The following is a 19,594-nucleotide window of genomic DNA, read 5'->3' as shown; positions in this document are numbered from 1 at the left end:
ACACACAGTAGGTGCTTAATATATGTTTGCTGACTGACTGGTACTCACTCTTTGTACTTACCAGTTATGCTTATCTTTATTAGTTTTCCAACTCTCAAACATAACCCACCATGATCTGATTATATTTCAAAAATGAACAAGCATGCATTCATAAACCATCTTAAAGACCATTCAGTTTTAAAGACCATATCTCACATGGCATTTAAAATTCTAAACCTTTATAAACTCTAATTACAGAAACAGGCTCTTATAAAATTATACAAATTAAGATATCACCTTAAATCTCACAAATCCAACTCCATTATTCTTCCTGACCAAAATTTAATAGAATTATAGCAAAATCCAGTGAATAATACAGCCATCTCCCAAGACTAGCTCTGTCCTGAGAGTACATAGCCCTCCTGTGAAACCTTTTGCATGTTTCCAGTAGAAACAGAATAGTAGTTACATTTATCTCTTCCTGCTTAGATGAAAATACCCCAAAAAAGTAAACTGTACATAAAATGAGGTGTTTTTTTTATTTTAAAGCTCTAGCATTACACTTCTTTATATCTCATTTTTGCTTAAAAGAAGAAAAGCTAACATTTATTAATAGCCTACTATACATATTTGTGCAAAATGAATCAAAGTGCTACAACTAACCTTTAAACTGAATTATTTCAAAGCCCATCTTCCTTATAAACATTTAACCACTCTAAATGATGTTATATTAGGATAATATCTGGAGAGTTAAAGTACAAACTCTAAAAGAGGAATAAAGTCATTCTCACGTGCAAATTGAAATAATCGGAAACACATATCTGAGATCACCTGAAAAAATATATATATATATATATATATAGAGAGAGAGAGCGCGCTAAAAAAGCCAATGTTAGTATGTTTAATGCTTTTTTTTATATTTTAGCAATTACTGTAAATATAAATATTAACTACCATTCACTAAGTACAATATGTCACTCATATACCAAATGCATTATGTCATCCTCACTTAATACTTACAACTGCCCTAAGAGATAGGGATTATTAGCCCCATTTTGAGTCATAGAAATGGTAACTCACCTGGCATTGGCTACCAGGCCAGTGTGTAAAAGAGCTAGGATTTGAACTCAGGGCTACCTGACCTCAAAGTCTCTGCTTTTAACTATACTACACTGTTTCTACAAACTTATTTCAAAACCAAACTAAATTAATCCTGTTTCTATAAAGATTTTTAAAATAAGAAGCCAGTACTATGTACAGGTGTTGGAGAAAAAGCAAATTTCTTCCATACTGTATATTACCTCATCATCCGAGCTATTAATTTTAATGATGAGATTAACAGGAAAATCTGAGTGAAAAGATCTTCCTTTAATAGGACAGCAGTTCTCCAAAAGAAAGTTTAATTCAGGCATATTTAATTTTCAAAAATAGAAACTCTAAGCTAACTCCAGGGAGCAGAAAACTATCTTTAAATCTCTAATTTTGATTAATTATAAGGGCAGTAATTATCCTTAAAATTCTATCTGAGTGTATGTTTCTATTGTACAAGCTTGTAAATGCAACTTAAGCGTTCAAAACAATTTCAGGTCACCTCCAGGTTATACATTATTTGTTTTTTCATCTATCACTTTAGTTTAGATATATTATTATAAAGTGGCATATAAATCAGATTTTAGGAGTAAATCTGAATTTAATTATATTTTAATTAAATTAATTAGGTTTTCCCAGTTTTCATTTTGCCTTATTTCAAAAGTAACAAATGTGTATACAGATGAGGAAAGACAGTCTTTTGTTAGGGTCTCCGACACCCAGAAACGATTACAACTAAAATTCTGAGGTTTCTCTTCCCAGAACTGTGCCAGCAAAAGGGTACAATGAAAACAGCTTTTAATCTACTAAAGAGTTCATGGGAAAAAAATCTAAAAAGGTCTCTTGAAAATGAGACTATTCTGGAATGAAATAGTGATCACTTCCAGTATTAAGAAACTCTTTTTCTACTTTGTTTTGTATACATATCCCTTTCCAGGGTCTATGAAACTATAATTATATACCTAAAAACAGGATGTTATAACGATTATCTGAAGGTTGGAAAGAAAAATATCTTTGTTACTGAACATCTTCTTTAAGTACCAGCCCACTGTGCAACCCCACCATCGAGTGCATTTTGTGTTGGCATAGGAATAACTAAATTGTCTTTGATCTCTGAGGACCTTCTAGTGCCACAAGTCACTCTGAACATCAATGCCGAACATGCATATGTGGCTTGTAGCAAGCGCAGGTAGACTCTGTGATGGCTCCAGCACATACCCTGCAAACCGCACACTGAATAATCCTTGTTACCACTGTCTTTTGTTAGTTGCTTCTTTTTCCTAAAAGAAAACACAGAAGGAGATTTTAGTTTAGTTCTATTTAACTTTGCTTAAAGTCAAAATATACATCTTAAAGGTCAATCCACACAAACATATAAAAAGGGCAAGTTTGTTTTTTAGTGACCCTGTCTCCTCTCCCACCATCTCTCTCCCCTCTGTGAATTATAACCCATTCAAACAATCTTGAGTGAACAGGAAGTTAACAGTGAACAGATACACAAAGATAGTTCCAGGTAGCCTGATCAGACAGATTATTCCACTAGAAGGAGGAGGAAATAATAATCACAAACAACAGACGATTTGCCATTTTCTGAATGTTTCCTGGGTAAAACAGGCACCAAATCCTCATTTCATGGATCATCACTAAAAGCCTGCAAGCTAGGCACAATGAGGCTTGACTTGCCCAATCAGCAGCAGTGGGCAGCCCCAATCCTGCCCAGCCTAGTTTCCAAGCCCAGCTTGCCTGCAAGAAACCTTGATGGTTCCTGCTACACTCACTCCCACAGCGAGGAAGGGCAACCTTTACAATATATGATCTTCTAGCAAGCCAGCAGAAATCAATTACAATGCCAGCATCTGAGAACACATGAAACACCTTCACACTAGAGGCTTTCCGTTCAACAGTAAAGAAGAACTATCACTATGAACACAGAGAATGTGAACAGATCACATTTAAGTCTGTGGCACGGTGAAGAATACTTGGCTGAGGTGCCCTCACAGTACTTTCCACAACACTGAAATATCCCACAAATACTGAAAGGCCTAAACATTCACACTAGGCCAAGGCAATTTACACAACACATTAAAGGTGAGCATCCAGGTAATCATTACGCTCACAGAGGGCCAGCAAGGTCATGCGCACAGGGCCACCTCTAGAGACCTAAGAACATTAGAATGATACCTGCTCCTTCAGCTCCAAGGGATGTGGTGGCTCCTGACATTACCCTTGCTTGCTTTCCACCATCCAGTCTCTAGGCAAGGCAGGCAGTGTGGCTGAGCACTGGTTCTGAGTGCCAGTGACTGGATCTGAATCCCACCTCACCTATTACTAGCCACAGGACCTCAGCAAGACCTGACCTCTCTATGATCAGCTCCCTCATGAAAAAATGTTAATAGTAAGAGTACAACTTCATAGGTTAGAGTGAGAATTAAATAAGTTAGTAAAGGAAGAGTATTCAGAGTGAAGCTTGACACAGAGTACATAGGAAACACTAGCTATTACCACCACCATCATTGTTAAAACAATGGTACTCTCCCTCATCTAAGTAGAAATTCTTCTACCCTACTTCAAGAGAATGAATTCACTGAGCTGCTTTAGTACATTACTAAAATGTACTAAACTGAAAATGACTGATGTACGACCATAATATAAAGAAAATAGTAACTCTAGTTGAGTATCAAAGTCTGATTATTTTTCAATAAAACATCACACAAAACCCAAGTATTTGTTTTTAAAATGGTATCAAGATGACTTTCTTTCAAATCTACCTTTTCAAAAAGAATTAAACGCTCCTTTACATTTTTTCCCCCAAAAGTAATATATTCTTACAGAAAATCTGGAAAATACAGACTAGGAAGTAGAAAGAATAAAAAGGCATCCATCATCCTACCCCTGAAGATAAGCACTACAAATATTTTGGTGATCTTTCTGCAAATACTTATATACAGTTTCTTCTTTATTTTGTCTTACAAAGGTGTGATCATTCTATACATAACTTTATATCTTGTAGCCTGCTTTTTCCACTTGACATATCACTTTTCTTTGTTTTAGTATTTTGCTTCTATTATGAAATTATGAAAGAAATACCTGTACAATACAGGAAAATATACAATTAGAACATATAAACTGGCAAAAATAATTTTTTATACAGATCATCCATTATTCTACTCTCTGTGACAATCTCTATTAACAGTTTGATACCCACTTTCCTTCCCAATTATTTTCTACATATAATATATACCCAGACACAAATTTTTTTTAAATAAAATGGAATATAAAGAGACACAGACACAGAGAGGAGAAAAGTTTACAACCATTTAAAAAGTATTTCTCTCTACAAAACAAGTTGATACAATTTACCTCAGAAAATTCGGAAAGTGCAGAAAAGCACAACACGGGATGGGGGGGAATCACCTGTAATTTCATCTAAGATGATTTCTCTTTAACTATTTGTATATATCCTTTATACCTATGTTTCTATACAAAGCTAAGATAATATGTATGAAGTTTGAGTCTACCTTTTCCTCTATATAATGAACATTTTCTCATACACTGAGTTCTTGTAAATCAGTATTTTTAATGACTACATAACAAAGACGCCATCTTTTAAAACAGCAAAACCTAAAAAACTAAATTAGAGTACTCTAAAGCAATCTTATTTAGCATATGTTCACACATGCATATAACTGGGCTGGGCCTAAATGAAACAGGCCAACCAGTCAAAAGTGTTTATAATATGGAAATTCATGTTTGAGAAATAACCACCAGTATATGTTGCAAGAATATACTGATGTTCTCCCAACTAAAGAGAGAAGCAAATTGAAGTGTGCGGGTGTGGCTGGAGAAGAGGAAGGAAGTGTGGGTGGCCCTACACACATATTGCAAGCTGCTGAAAACAGTTGTAGAACCAGCCTCTGTTAAATCTACTGTCAATTTGGAATTCACCCTGTTATTCTTGTCAAAATTCACTTTTAGATTTTCATAGACAACATCACTACTGTAGTCTGTATATCAAACAAATGTCTCCTACCCACACCTCTAGGGGAGGACAAAACAGCACACTGAACAAAGGTAGCTCTGCGCGGCCAATCCATGGCATGAGAAAGTAGAGGAGTGGAACAAAAAGGACAATGTGCTTCTCTACATTTTATTTAGGATATTATAAATTTCCTAAAATCAGACCACCAATATTTAAATATGCAAAAATCTCCCTCCAAATTAAGTACTGAAAAAAAAATAATCTGTGCCAATGCTCTTCCTCTAATACAGATAACTAAAGATGAGTTTTTGCAAAGCCACACTAAAACTGCCATTTAAGCTTCTTACATATGGAAATTATCTGGTATCTTTTACAAACACCAAAAATGAAAACTGTAATTTTTACTCATGGAAAATACTAAACTGCATGTTTATAGAAAAACTAATGGAAGTAGAAGAACACTCACCCAATGATTACTACCACCCCAATCTTACCGCTAGAATTTCAACAATACCCATAGGCTGAAAGGAAGACAGTAGACTAAATCCTCTGAGAATATCAACAACCGCCTGGTCAAGCAAAATAAACACAATCCTACATGCAGTTGCCACTGCTCTTCCCACCATCCAAAATAAACAATATTCCACATTTCTAGAATAGCACTCCTCCCCCTGGTAGTTACCAACATAAGCTATAAATCAAAGATAAAGAAACCACAAATAGGTCGAGGTCCTAAGTTACGGAAGGATCAAAAGCTTTTCATTGGATTGGCTGAATATTACCACGTGGTTATCAATGTAGCATTATGAGGTTATAAGGCTACACTCAATGAATGGACTCAAGATAGGAACTACAAATTAAAAGGTTAAATTAATTAATTAATTAGATTTTTATCTATCCATTTGACAGGGAGAGACACAGCAAGAGAGGGAATACAAGCAGGGAGAATGAGAGAGGGAGAAGCAGGCTTCCCGCTAAGCAGGGAGCCCAATTCGATTCGGGACTTGATCCCAGGACTCTGGGATCATGATTAGAGCCGAAGGGGGCCACCCAACCAACCGAATCACCCAGGTGCCCCAAAGGTTAAATTATTTATTATGAGAAATGTCCAAAGAGGTAAAATTGTACCTCCAAATGTCTAGGAAAGTCTTTTCCAAGGGAAGATAACTGCCTCCTAAAGTATGTTCTATTAAGTTTTCTTCTAAGCAGTCAATTTTAATGGACTGGGGGCAACTGAGGTGACCAGGAATGGCAGGCTGAAAGGACTGCTCTGCTCTCCAGGAAGCGACTGGGTCACCAGTGCAGACTGATCTTATGAAACGTCAGTTTATGTAATCTTTATTTTCTCTAAGTGAAACAAGCAATGGTCCGGGATATATCACAGAATTTTAATGTATCCAGGAGTCAGGCAATTTATTAACTGATGTAGAGCAGTACTAATTATTTGTAAAGCAAAAGGGGTTAACATCCAAGACACAAAACCCAGGCCAGCAGTGCAGACAGATATTAAGTTCGAATTCCTAAACAGAATCTGCCTCCTGTTAAAATGATGAAAAATGCTAGTGTGTCACCATTTCTGGTGACAGCCCTGATACAAAGTGCTCGCATAACAAACAAATAATGACTGAAGCAAAAGCTGGTATGTAGAAGTTACTCCAAAATAAATAAGGCTAACCCACAATTACTCCTTTTTGCCAGGAAGACAATATAAGTTGGAAGCTTGGAGAATTCAAAAACTTAATGATCTAAATCTTCCAAACTTTTATTAAAGCTATCAAGACTCATTTTCACTTTCTGTCATCTTTTTCTTTCCCTGCTGATACTGTGATGAAGATGGTCGTTAAAAAATGGTTAAAAAAGAATACTGGAGGGGGGCCTGGGTGGCTCAGTGGGTTAAGTCTCTGCCCTCCGGGAGGTCCTGGGATCAAGCCCGAGCCCCGCATTGGGCTCTCTGCTCAGCAGGGAGCCTGCTTCCCTTCCTTTCTCTCTGCCTGCCTCCTGGCCTACTTGTGATCTCTCTCTCTGTGAACAAAAATACTGGTACCTAACATTATACTGACTTTGACTTAAAAGACTAAATCATTTAAGATTCTCTTACACTGTTAGGACTGTAAATTATTTCACATGCCTCACACCTCATGCAAGGATTAACTGGCAATGTGTAATATCTCTAAATGCAAAACGTGAAACTAGAAAACTTGCAGAAGAAAAAGATGCAAATATGTTGTGGTCTTAAGCTAGGTAAAGATTTCTTGGACACAACAGTAAATTCATGATCCATAAGAAAAAAAGACAGACTGCAAATTTTATTTCTGAAATAAATTTATTTCTGAAAATCTGATTTCTGAAATCTCTGAAAAGCAATGTGGCAATACATATATCAAGAGCCTTAAAATAATTACTATCCTTGATTTAATAATCTCACTACTAGATTATGTCTTAAAGAAATAAAGATTTTTATAGCCAACGATGTTCAATGATATTTATACATTCAAAAAATCAGAAATAATCTAAAGATCTGTATAAGAAAACAATTAAATCATAGTACAGCTAACATTAACACTATGCAGTCCTATTTTGAGGCTACTTAATCTCAAGGGGGAACTCTCACAATAAAATGTTAAGTTAAAAAAATTCATACACCAAATTTCATGGCATGATCTCAATTTTTTTTAAAAAAGCATATAATTTGTCTGCATATATATTTTTAAAATACCAAAATGTTAAGATTATACAATTTTTTTCTCTTTATGCTTTTCTGTTCTCTTCAAATTTTTGGCAATGAATGTGTGCTGCTTTTATAATCTAAAAAAGATAGTTTATTAAAATTTTGACTTTTTTGTATATGATTTTCAATTTACTTTTCCACTGAGATCTATGAAAAAGACTAACATCCCTAAAAATATATTGTCTAAAACCTACTTAGTTCATCTTAATAAACAAGACATATTCAAGGAAATATTTTGCTTCCCGTGAGAGACAAGGTATGCAATTCTTTCAGACTGAGGAAGCAACAAGAACAGTCTATTTTCATTAGCAAATATTTGAGCCCTAATTGTGTAGAAAGCAACTGATTTATAACCTTACAATTAAGTTATCTACATATAAATAAATAACTATACAGGTTAACCTGGGTGATGTATGCCAAAGGAAGAGTAGAGGACACAAAGAAGGCAGGATCCCCAAGGGCAGGGCAGCCCATAGACCAGAGCTTACCCTTCAAGAGGGAGCAGTGGAATGCCATTCCTAAAAGTGGGAAAAACCAAGGCAGCAGAGCACACAGTTGGCTGGCTGGCCAACCTCCTCGGAAAGAAGAACATCAGCGTGGGTGAAGTTATGACTTGGGGTAGACATGAAATAAGTTAGTAAGGTTAAGGAGGCTGATCTTGAAAAACACCTACTGGCTTACCACCTAGGCAACTATGATGGTCTCTTACTTTCTCAAAACTAATGAATGGAAAACGTGTCAAAATCACTTCACCAGTTATCTGTCTTTGAATTATATTTAAGTTTAATTAAAGTGTCATTAAAGAGATAAAAATGTACAGAAACAGCTTCTAATCACATGGCTGATAAGAGGTCTAAACAGAAGAGGAAAACTCTTTGGGTAGTAACATGAAAACAACATAGAAATAACGTCATTAGAGAAGTTAAACCAATTTTAAAAGTTCACTGTCCACTTTAATGTTCCATAAAACACCAATTTTTGTTCTTAGATTAGAACGCTCTCAGTATACCCATACTACCTTCCTAAAACCCCACTACAAACCTAAATACATGTATATAGAAATGCATTCAGTCCCATTAAAAAAAAAACACACAATTGACTTTGTCTCACTACAAATTTCAAAAATATCTTTCATACCACAACAGTTCATTTTAGAATTCCAGTTTTATTTTAATGCAGGTCTCAAAAAGAGTAAACAATGTAATAACTGGGAATCTATGTTGGTACTGAACTCTGTATTTGTTTCATCACTTATTTCACACAACCAGAAATATAATGGAAATATCATACCCATTTCACAGAAAAGAAAGCAGGGCCAAAGAGGATAAGGACTTCCTTTGCCCCAGTCCTATACCCAGCTAAGCACTGCCTGGGTTGGACTTCAGGTCCTCTCCCCAACCCGAGTCCTGGGCCCTCCACTTTTTCCTGCAATAATACAATGCCTCCCATTTACCTAGGCCTTTCTAGCTCCCAGGGAAACAACAGCACTAAAATAAATCAATTTGGACATTTCTTGTGTTCTTCCAATTCTGATATACTATGCTAGCTACCTAGCCCAGCAATCAATAAAATGGAGGAAATTCCCTAGCACCACTTAATAAACATTATTAACAAACAATTCCATTAAAGGTTTTGAAACTGCTTTTCAAGAAAGGAAGTAACAGGCAAATAACTATTCAAAAAACAGATATTTACTGATCATGTAAAAATGGAATGGCACCTTAAAAATAACTTCACCTTAGAATTTACATATAATTTTGTGATGGCAAGAACAGCTACAGCCAACACCAAGCAAATAATTCAGATAAATTTAGGAAGATTCCATTTTCTGCTTAAAAATTGTATCCTTTCCCACAATGCAATTTTAATATACTCTGCAAATTACATTTTCTCCATTTGTTTCTGAAAAAGCATTTTCCTTCACAAGAGGATTAGAAAATACACATAAAATAGGAGCGTAAAGAACAAAATCAAGCTCTGAAACTGAGAATGTGTGAATATTCTCATTCTAAATTTCTTCAGTAGTCCTCAAAATATTTTATGCCAATAAAAAAAAACCTGTTTCACCTGTAGAAAATAAGCTAAAACAGAAAGCTAACCCTTACTTTTAAATTTAATTGCTCTGCTTTTGTCCACTGCTAAACAAAAGGCTATAGAGTATTATGACTATTGTATAAAGAGATCCAGAGATACATATGTTCTAGCCTCATACTCTTGCCACAAATATATTTGTTAGTATCCTGTTGTAAGGCTGAAATGAACTTTATTATACCATAAGCATAAAATTTACATTATCTAAAATGTAACTTCTCTAATAAAGAAAAACCAACATGGATGAATGTTTATTAAATTTGGACGTTTCCCCAGCTATACAATATAAAGACATCCCCAGCTATGCAATATAAAGACAACATAATAGCCTAAGAGGTGTGTACACAGAGAGGGAGGGAACATGAGAGAGGAGAGAGCATCCTAAGATTCAGCATTTCAAACTACCACAAGGTCAAACTTTCTTATTATATCCTCACCACAGAGGTGCACTTTAAAATGATCAAAATTCATTTATTCAGCAACATGAGCAGCAGCATCATAGTGCAGTAGAAAGAGTCCCCCAGAACCTGGAGCCCAGCAAGTTCCTCAACTTCTACAAACAGGCACATCTTAATCTATAAAACAAAGATAATCACCACCTTAGACAGTTATTATTAGGAAGACTAAGTGGGATAATATATATTAGCAAAATGCAAGGAGGCTCAAAGCCATCCACCATTTTCCCCCCAACTTTTCAGAACTGGCTTTCCTCCCAGGAGAGTCTGATATTTGAGAGGGGTTATATACTTAATTTCCCACCTTATTTTGATATCCCCTAAAGGCCCATCAAGCTGCCCCTAAATACCTCTACTAGACATATTAGGAAGATCCCCACCACAAGGTCTTTAAAATCTCTTACAGAGACAGATATAACAGAAGAGGTGTTCTTTCCTCAAAACCTACCTTGGGAAGTTCACAGGAGGCATCTCAGAGAAATGTATTTCCTTGTTTGAGCTAAGAATTGTAATTGGCAACAATGGGGAAGAGGCTTTTCAGAAAAGACACCTGACAGAGCTCAGTATGCCTGGGACAATAATACATACATAGCATAGGAAATGAGATCAGACAGGTAGGCAGGGGCTAGATACCCAAAGGGCCCTGTATTCCAAGCAAATCAGCTTCGATTCCTTGGATCTGGCAAGCCCTTACCAGAGGGCTTCAGGGCCGGGCTGAAAGGTCACCCTCTCAAGTGTGTCCTTCCCCTTCCCACACCCCTGCATACCAGCTCCCATGCACTCTCACGGCACCATTTCCTTCCCATCAGGGCCATTATCACAACTGCAGTTATATAATTACATGAGTAATAATCTGTGTCCCCACTCAACTAAATGATAACTTCAGCCTGCGTAAGCCCTATGTCCATTTTATTCCACTCTGTATCCCCAAGCCTGCTGAGTACAGCATCTACCCAAAATATACATATACATATTATTAAATGAACAAATGAAAGCCGGCACTAAGAAGGGGGCACCTGGGTGACTCAGTCAGTTAAGCTTCTGCCTTCAGGTCAGGTCATGATCCCAACATCCTGGGATGGCTCCCTGCTCAGTGGGGAGTCTGCCTCTCCCTCTTCATCTGCCTTCCCCCTGCCCCCAACTCATGCGTGTGTGCTCTCTCTCAAATAAATAAAATCTTTAAAGAAGAGGAAAAAGCAGCAGCAGCCACCACTGCTGCCAAAGAAGAATTCTGAGCAGAGGAATGGCAATCAGAGATGACAGTTACACAAACCACTCCGGTAGCAAAGTGAAGACCAGCCTGGCAGGGCAAGACTAGAGCTGGGGGACAGGTAAAGAGACAAACTGAAAATACCTCCAAGTAAATGATCACTTAATGACCTAAAAATGAAAGCAGCCAGTACGTGGGTAGTGATGAGGATTAATCAGGGAGACATGTTTGGAAAGTAGAATCTCAGACTCAATGCACGGGGCAAAGCAAAGAAGGAAATCCAGAATGATTCTAATGGAGAGTGGTAGCAAATGGTGCCATTCACTCATACCAGAAATATACAGGACAGGAACAAACATTTCCTGGGCATCTACTACATGCCAGGATCAAGTGAAAGATTTGCTTCTAGTTCCAAAATTCTATGATTGAAAAACAATTCAAATTTAGCCCAGTTATATTAAAATGGGGTATGTCTATTAATAGGCTGATAAAACCAATAAAATAAGTTTAGATTTTTGAAGTTTCTTCATCGAGACACCACATGAGGCATTACGCTCATCTGGGGATGTTGAAATCAAAGAAGTGGGCTCTACCTTCAAGGAGCCAACAGTCTTTTAAATTTGAGAAAAATAACTGCACATCGACCAATGAGCAACTGAGGCCCAGTGGGGCTAGGATCTGACCATTATATGACCTGTACCCTACACATCTGGAGCAGAGACTTCATAATCTACATTTCCAGGCCAATATGTAGTTGAGAGGGTATGTATGTAGGTACACCCAATCCTGCTTCGAGTCTGGCTTAAAACATCACAGCACATGGTCTGTGAATGCCTTTCAAGTAACTGCTGAACAGCTACATAACAGCACTTTGGAGGGTATAATACAACAGGGAAGGAGAGAGAAAGAAGCCTGATTTGTTATGGAAGAGCCTACCTGAGCAGAAGCCAAATGCTGGAGGTGCCAAGGCAGAATCTCAGGAGGCTCTGGAAGCAGCAGAGAAATAAAAATTCAGGGAAGGTACAGCAGAAATCCTCTTTAGATAGGCTCCTCCCCTACAACCAGCAAGGAATGGTTTCTCATGGGATATAAGGCCTCAACCCAAAGCAGACTTCTAGAAAAACAGATGAGGAAACCATCCACCAGTGTGAATAATGTAGCTCCAGATCATCCACAGCCTCTCATGAGGCTATTAAGTCTGACAGATTTTACACCAGCTCTCAGCAAACAAAATCAGAATACTGAAAAACTTCCCTCCCATCCCCCCAAGCTCCTGCCCCATTCCTTTTCCTTCCTTTTCATATTCTTTAAAAAAAAAAAAAAGAAAGAAAGAAAGAACTGCTGTACTCTCTTTACCTCCTCAATTCCCTTCCATCCACTTGGATCTAAGTTCCTTCTCCATCACGTAGCTCTGTCTTCTCATCCTCCCTGAGCCCTCTGAGAACTTTCTCTTTTTCTCTGCCTGGGAACTCTACTTGTACTTTAAGATGTGTTCAATGTCACCTCCTCTGTGAAGCATTCCCAAATCAGATTGTTCCTTGCCCCCATCTTTGTGCTTCTACAGGGTTTTGCCTATGCTTCGCCACAGCATTTGCTGGATTCTACTGTTGATGTTTACTTCAGTGTCCCCAATAGCCTATAAGCTCCTCGAGGCAGTAACTGGTTTTTATTCATTTTTCTATTGCTACCCTTGAACCCAGAGCCCCGAAAATAGACACACAAAGGCGCCATGAATAAAATGATCATAGGTTAAGTTTATTTTCAAAACTGCTAGAATCTACTCAAGTAACTTTTCTACTGAAGTTGCTCTAAGAATTTACCTGCACACTCATACACCTAGAAGTACCTAAATTATGAGTAATAGTTTTATTATAAAAGCATTTGGATAAAAATTCCATCCTCTGGCTGTTAAGAAAACGGCACATGCAGTTAAAACACGTTTTTAGAGTTCCTCATCTACGTTTTTAATTCCTAAAGTTCTGGCCATGTGAAAAGTTCACTTGTGCCCTTTCCTTCCTGGGCAGTGTACTAAGTGAGCTCTTAGGTTCAGACAAGCTGCTACAGAGAAGACATCATGCCTTATTTATATCAGTGCTTAGAACCAGGGCTGCTCAATTATCTCCAAGAATAAATAACTTTTTTCCCATTTAGTTTCACTTTCTATATGACAGAAACACCCATAGTAAGGTTTAGATGAACAGTATTTCCTGTGACCAGTAAAAATACCATGAAAGCCCTTCAACTTTAATAAGGACATATAAAAGCCTGCATTTGAGGATTACGGGATTAAATTTGAACACAAAGTCCCAATTTATATTTCCATTCTAGAAAAACAGAAATTAGGATAACTTCTGGGTTCTTGTATGCTTTAAATTAACTGATCTTACTGCAACGATGCTGAAAATTTTACTTTAAATAGTAAAATATTAATAGGGTGAGAGCCATTTCTATGCATAAAATAAAACAACAAAAACTGAGAATGCCTATTTAAAAAACAGAAAGGTGACACTGGAAGTTCCCTGCCTGGAAAACCCTGAAGATGTAAGAGAAGTTAGCACCAAGCACTTAATTTTTCAGCTACTACACTGCTTTAATATGTGACCTTGGGAATGTCATGTAATTTCTCTCATTTCTTGTTCTGTAAAATGGGCATGCCGTGTTTTCCTAAGAGGGACAATAAGCTAGCTGGATAAAAGAATCAACACTTTTTTTTTAAAGGAAAGTTGTCTAATTAGTATGCTTAAATCACCACTTGTACAGTACATTCCTCCTCAGGAATCCAATTCCAAAAGAAATATTTAAGCAGACGCTGAAGACAGATTTCCTTAAGGGAATGATTTTATAAATTTGGAAAGCAATGTAACAAGATTATAAATTAACAAACTGATTACATAAACCTTGACAGCCCCTGGCTTTAAAAGTACACTGATATACATTCTGATAAATTAGGCTGATTTGAGACAGTGTCCCAACCCCATACGAGGAACCCCAACTGAGGCATCTGATGCTTAACAGATATTTGGTGAAAATTCAGCAGGATACTCAACATTTGCAGTCCCATGTAAGCCATGCTTCATCTTAAAAACCGATAAAATGTGAAACTCATTAAATCAGCTTTACCACCCGCATCTAAGACTGAGAATGCACTCAATTTTTAAAAAGAGAAAAAAGTAACCTGACAGAGCGAAAGGTCCTATATCCTCAGACCTCTACAGATTTAAGAACCCTACGGTTAAATTCTCCCCAATTACTAAGCTTGAACCCAAGAAGCTACCGGATCGGATCCGATCTGATTCAACTATCAGGAATAGCACAGTTCCAGGATCCTCCCCCCGCCCCACTCCCCAGGATAAGACTGTCACTTTTCTAGATCCCAAGTCCAAGTGAAAGGCAGGAAGGTTTTTGCAAAATGGTCCAGAAAGCAATCAACAGGCGATGACTACGGAAAAGAACGGAGGTTTCCCGATCGGGGCGCGGGGGGGGAGGGGGGAGCTGGGGGGTGGGGGGAAATTCCAGCTCTCCCTCGGGAATGGCACTGCTCCTCCTCCCCTACTCCGATGCCCTTTCTCTACAGACAACAATATCCCTATTCTATTGTAAGGCTGCAGTTTTACCAAGGAACCCCCCCTTGCTGCGGCCAAATCTCCAGATTCGTTTGAAAAAGGAAACACATTCCAAGAACACACACCCCATGAGAGAACCTGGGCGCGGGGAGCGTGGCCCGACCTCGGGGGCCCCGCGGCGCCGCACTCGGCCCGCTCGGGGCGGGGCGCAGGGATGCGGGCACCTCCCGAGGTGCCGCAATCTGGCCGCGGCCGCAAGGGCAGGGCCTCCGGGAGCCCGCGGCCGGCCGCCGCAGTGCCGGCTCCCGTCGGGCCCGCCGCCGCCCCGCCGCCAGGCCGCGCCACCGCCGCGCCGGCTCCGGCCGCCGCAGCCCGGGCTCCGCGTCCTCCCGGGCCCGCGCTGCAGCCGGCGCGGGGAGCGCAGAGCGCGCAACTTACTTTCCGCCTGCGGCGAGCTCCCCGGCCCGGACTCCCAGCCCGGCAACAGCGCAGGCTACCAGGCGGCGGAGGCCGGCCCGCACCGAGGCTCACGGTCGCTACGCCCAGCCGCGCTCCGCACTCGCTCCTACCTCAGCCGACAGGCAGGCGTCCGTCCGCAGCGGCCGCAGCGCCGACGACTCCCTCCCGGCCGCCGAATCCCCGCACCCAGCGCTAATCATAATACCGAGCGGGCGGTCGGCCGCGGGGAGGGGGGGTGGGGCCGGGCTGCGCCTGCGCGGGGCGCGCGTCACTGTGACGCAACGCCGGGGCGGGGCCGCGGGGAGGGCGGGGCCGACAGCACCTGCGGGCTCTGGACCGCGGGCGGCTGGAGGGCATCCTGACGGCGTCTCACCCCAGCGAATTTGGCTGTAGCCGGCGGTAGGAAGGAAGCAGGCGAGGCACCCCAGGAGAGGGGACGGTGAAGGAAGAAGCACCGGGGATATGGGACAATGGCTTAAAAAAGTAGCGCGAGCTGTCGGGGGAAATCGGAGGGAGGGACTGCGTGCGCACCTGACTGCGTCCTGGAGCTCGGGCTAAGGGCAGCAAGCACTTCACCCTTTTAAAGGTTCACCACATTTCCCGCCCAAGTTTAAGCACGGGGAGGGGAAAAATTAAATATACATTCATATGTATATATATACTCATATGCATATGTTATTTTTTTTTCTACAATTTTATTCCCTGGGAACCCAGTTTGAAGGAATTTTATTGATTTAGTTGCTATTTAAACAAAAAGAAAAAAGCCCACCATCTGAATGCGGCGCTGGCTTTAAAGGTCTACTACGGGAGACACACTAGCGCGGCCCCATCAGTTAGCTGCCTCCACTGGATACCGCCTGGAAAGGCAAAAGGTCGTAGAGGATATTAAAGCATCTGAAGTCCGGGATTCAAAACAGCAGACATTAACCGTGGTTAACTAGATGGTTCAGCGGCATGGCCACCAAGCCAGGTGTCTCGGGAAGGGAGCTTAGCCAAAACCAGAGAGGGGTGCTGGAGGCGACAGTAGGGGGGTGGGGGCGCGGGCTCGGGGGCCTTCTGACTCCCACCCTTGAAAGCGTGTCTTGCAATGGCTAATCAGCTCTCTGAGTTGCCTGAAAGGGACAGCCAACAAGCCAGGTGCCAGGTTTTTCCAACCCGCTTTTCCCTTTCTGTTTCTGCTTTCTTTCCACCCTTCCAGTAAAAAACACCTAGTGAAGAAGGACACAAGAAAAGATAAATATGCAAATAAATGCTGCTTAGATGCTCCAAATTTGATTAGATTGACTGGGTGCAGAAGAGAAATCTAGATGGCTTTAGCAAATGTCTTTGTTGACCTGCAAATGTCAGGGGTTTGTTTTGTTTTGTTTTGTTTTCCCCAGATTCTCTCCATAGCATCAATTTTGCATGTCTGAAGAAGATGGAAAAATAAGAGTCGATTGTGGGAGATGCAAACTCTCAGGGTGATAACATAAGGTTTTCTGTTAAAGGGGGACTCCCAGTTACCCTAATGCTCTAGTATGGAGTGATGAATCATTGGCTGGGGAAAGCCTTGGGCTCTAGGACTCTCCCCCTTAAAGGATGAGTCAAAACCCAACTTTGGGATCACTTTGATTTAGGAAGATCATAAAAGAAAAATCTCACTTTGACGCTGATGTTCAAACTCTAGCCATATGTTAAGCAATAGCTCCTTTGTGGAATTCAGTCCTTTATTACTGAAAAGTTGGAAGACCATGCACTTTTCCCCTCAGAGAGATAGCACCATTTAAGGAACCCTGTAAAGGGAAAAAAAATGCTGCTCTAATGGTCTCCCATGGGAATTCCAGTAGTTGATAGCCTCTGCCACTAGGCTTATAGCCCCTGAGATGTAACAGTAACCACAAAACAATGGCCATAATAGGTAAGCCCTTGCAAAACAGTTTTTATATTGTTGCCATGTGACTCATTTTTTGACTAAAATCTATAAGGTAACAAGGACATAAAAATAGCAAAACAATAAATGAAAAGCAACAGAATAACAAATTGATTCAAATAAAGTCAGGGATACAGTGGGTACTGGCCACATGGTAAATCATTTATTCATTCCCCTTGTTTCTTGGGAAACGGGAGTGCTGCTGGCAAGAACATGACCCATTTTCAGTTCTACACCATAAATGTGGTAACATGATCTGATTATGCTTAGGCAATATTTAAGAATATTCAAGTGCAAATTAATATATTATTACTTAACTCTGAATTCAAGCAAATATGTTTATTGTTAATGAAGAAAACCCTCCTCCAATCTTCCCAGGGGCTTCCTCCAACACAGACTGCTTTTTTAATGTTAGGTCTTTTTATGGACCCGTAAGAAGCTTTAATTAGATATACAGCACTCTACAAAACGACAAGATGGAGCATGCAGGTTTATATTACAGTCTCTGTGATTCAGATCTCAAACATAATGCCACCAATTTAAGGAAGAAGTTGTTTATTGGAAGGCAACCAGGGAGATGCTACAAATTAGATCAAGATGTGAAAAGCAAGCACATTCTTGAAAGAATTGCAATTTTCATCTCCCCCACCCCCCAACACACACAAAGCATCATATGATCTTCTCCAGATATTGTTTGTTTTCATAATTCATAAAAAAAATTTTAAAATAAACCTATTTAAAATAATACATATTAAGTACTCATCTGCAGTTCAATTTTGAATTGTGACATGGTATTTAAAGATTTTCTTTTACATATTTAATTAGTCATTTTTATACACTGATACTCACGTACTTCTAAATCCTGACTTCATCCCAGTAGGATCAAAATAATACTCTATTGGAATGGCCCACAGAGTTCCTCAAAGACTTTCTTACCACCCCGTTGGCATCAGCATGTTTCAGTCTTGTATCTCAGATGTCAGTTAAGACCAACCTCTGTGTGTGTGTGTGTAATATATTTTTGATAGTTGTAAACAAAGATTGAAAATGCCAGCCCTTTACCCCATTTTTTTGCAACCCGTGAACTAGGAGACACGGCAGCTGACATTGAATCCTACCCCTATCACTAAAGGCTATATGTCTTTGGGCAGGTTGCTTAACTCTTTTCTCTTCTGTAACACTGGGATGGCAGTGATAATGATACCTTTTTTCTAAAGTTGGTATAAAGCCTCTGGTAAACTTGGTGTAAAGCAAGGTTCTCAAAATGTTCTCCCTCGACCAGCAGCATCAGCTTATCCTAGGGACCAAATCAAAATGCAAATTCTCAGGCTCCACTCTGGATGTACTAAATCAAAAATTGTGATTTTGATGCAAGTTAGAGTTTGAAAACCACTGTTGATGGGATTAAATGAGTTTATTTGAAGTATTAAAACAGTGTCTGGTACCCAGTAAGTGGTATACTAATGAATATGTTTGAGTACATATGAGTACAATATGATGTTGCCAAGATTTACAAAGTTTAATTTAGGCCAAAAGAAGCATGCCCATGTTCTCCAACAATAAATTCCTTCCTAATCTCATGTCCAAAAACTTTTTTAACATGGCCTGCCAAACCCTTCATGATGTGGCCCCCACCTTCCTTTCCTGCTCTTTCCATTCTCCATGTGCGCCACATCTCCAGCCTCCCCAGTTCTCAAAGAGAACTGCTTTTTCACATCTCCAAGACTTTGCCAATTCTGTTCCCCCTGCCTGGAAATGTCACCTGCCCCTTTTCCCTACTTCCCACACTTGCAATCTCCTTAGTTCCTACTCATGCTTCAAACCTAACTGTAGTGTCCAACCTTCTCTGTGGTGCTTCAGCCCACACCCAGTCAACACCAAGGTCTCTCAACCCATACCTCCCTGCACAACCCACTTAGAGCATTTATCTTTAGCTTGTCGTAATTGTTTACTTTCCCCTTTTTTGCCTTTGGATCTTCGACTCCTAGAAAACAAGGATTTTATTTCACTTAAATTCCTATTCATGCCACTTGGCCCTGACATTTCAAGAGGGCGGCCCAAGGACTTACATCACACACTTGGATTTTTTTTTTTTCCACAAAGATCTTTTTAAGAATTTGAATTACTTGTGA

At 39.7% G+C, this 19,594-nt stretch overlaps 1 protein-coding gene across 3 annotated transcripts in view; it reads right to left on the bottom strand.

Moving 5' to 3' along the window:
* The window catches only part of SNRK (SNF related kinase), a 57,504-nt gene extending 41,750 nt beyond the window's left edge, over positions 1-15,754 (bottom strand). Inside the window, exons 1-3 of one of the 3 annotated variants that reach the window (XM_044252822.1) lie at positions 15,664-15,753; positions 12,468-12,517; positions 2,287-2,348 (exon numbers count right to left, since the gene is read on the bottom strand). The gene's annotated coding sequence lies outside the window, so the exon portion shown is untranslated. Of the gene's footprint in view, positions 1-2,286; positions 2,349-10,303; positions 10,442-12,467; positions 12,518-15,663 lie in introns of those variants that run through there. The other 2 variants (XM_044252821.1, XM_044252823.1) reach the window with 2 other exon arrangements.
* Positions 15,755-19,594: the final 3,840 nt, after the last annotated feature.

This window comes from Neovison vison, chromosome 6, assembly GCF_020171115.1.
Source record: "Neovison vison isolate M4711 chromosome 6, ASM_NN_V1, whole genome shotgun sequence".
NCBI classification, from domain to species: Eukaryota; Metazoa; Chordata; class Mammalia; order Carnivora; family Mustelidae; genus Neogale; species Neogale vison.
The sequence above is the reverse complement of the archived record's forward strand: the minus strand, read 5'-3'. Positions and strand labels throughout refer to the sequence as shown.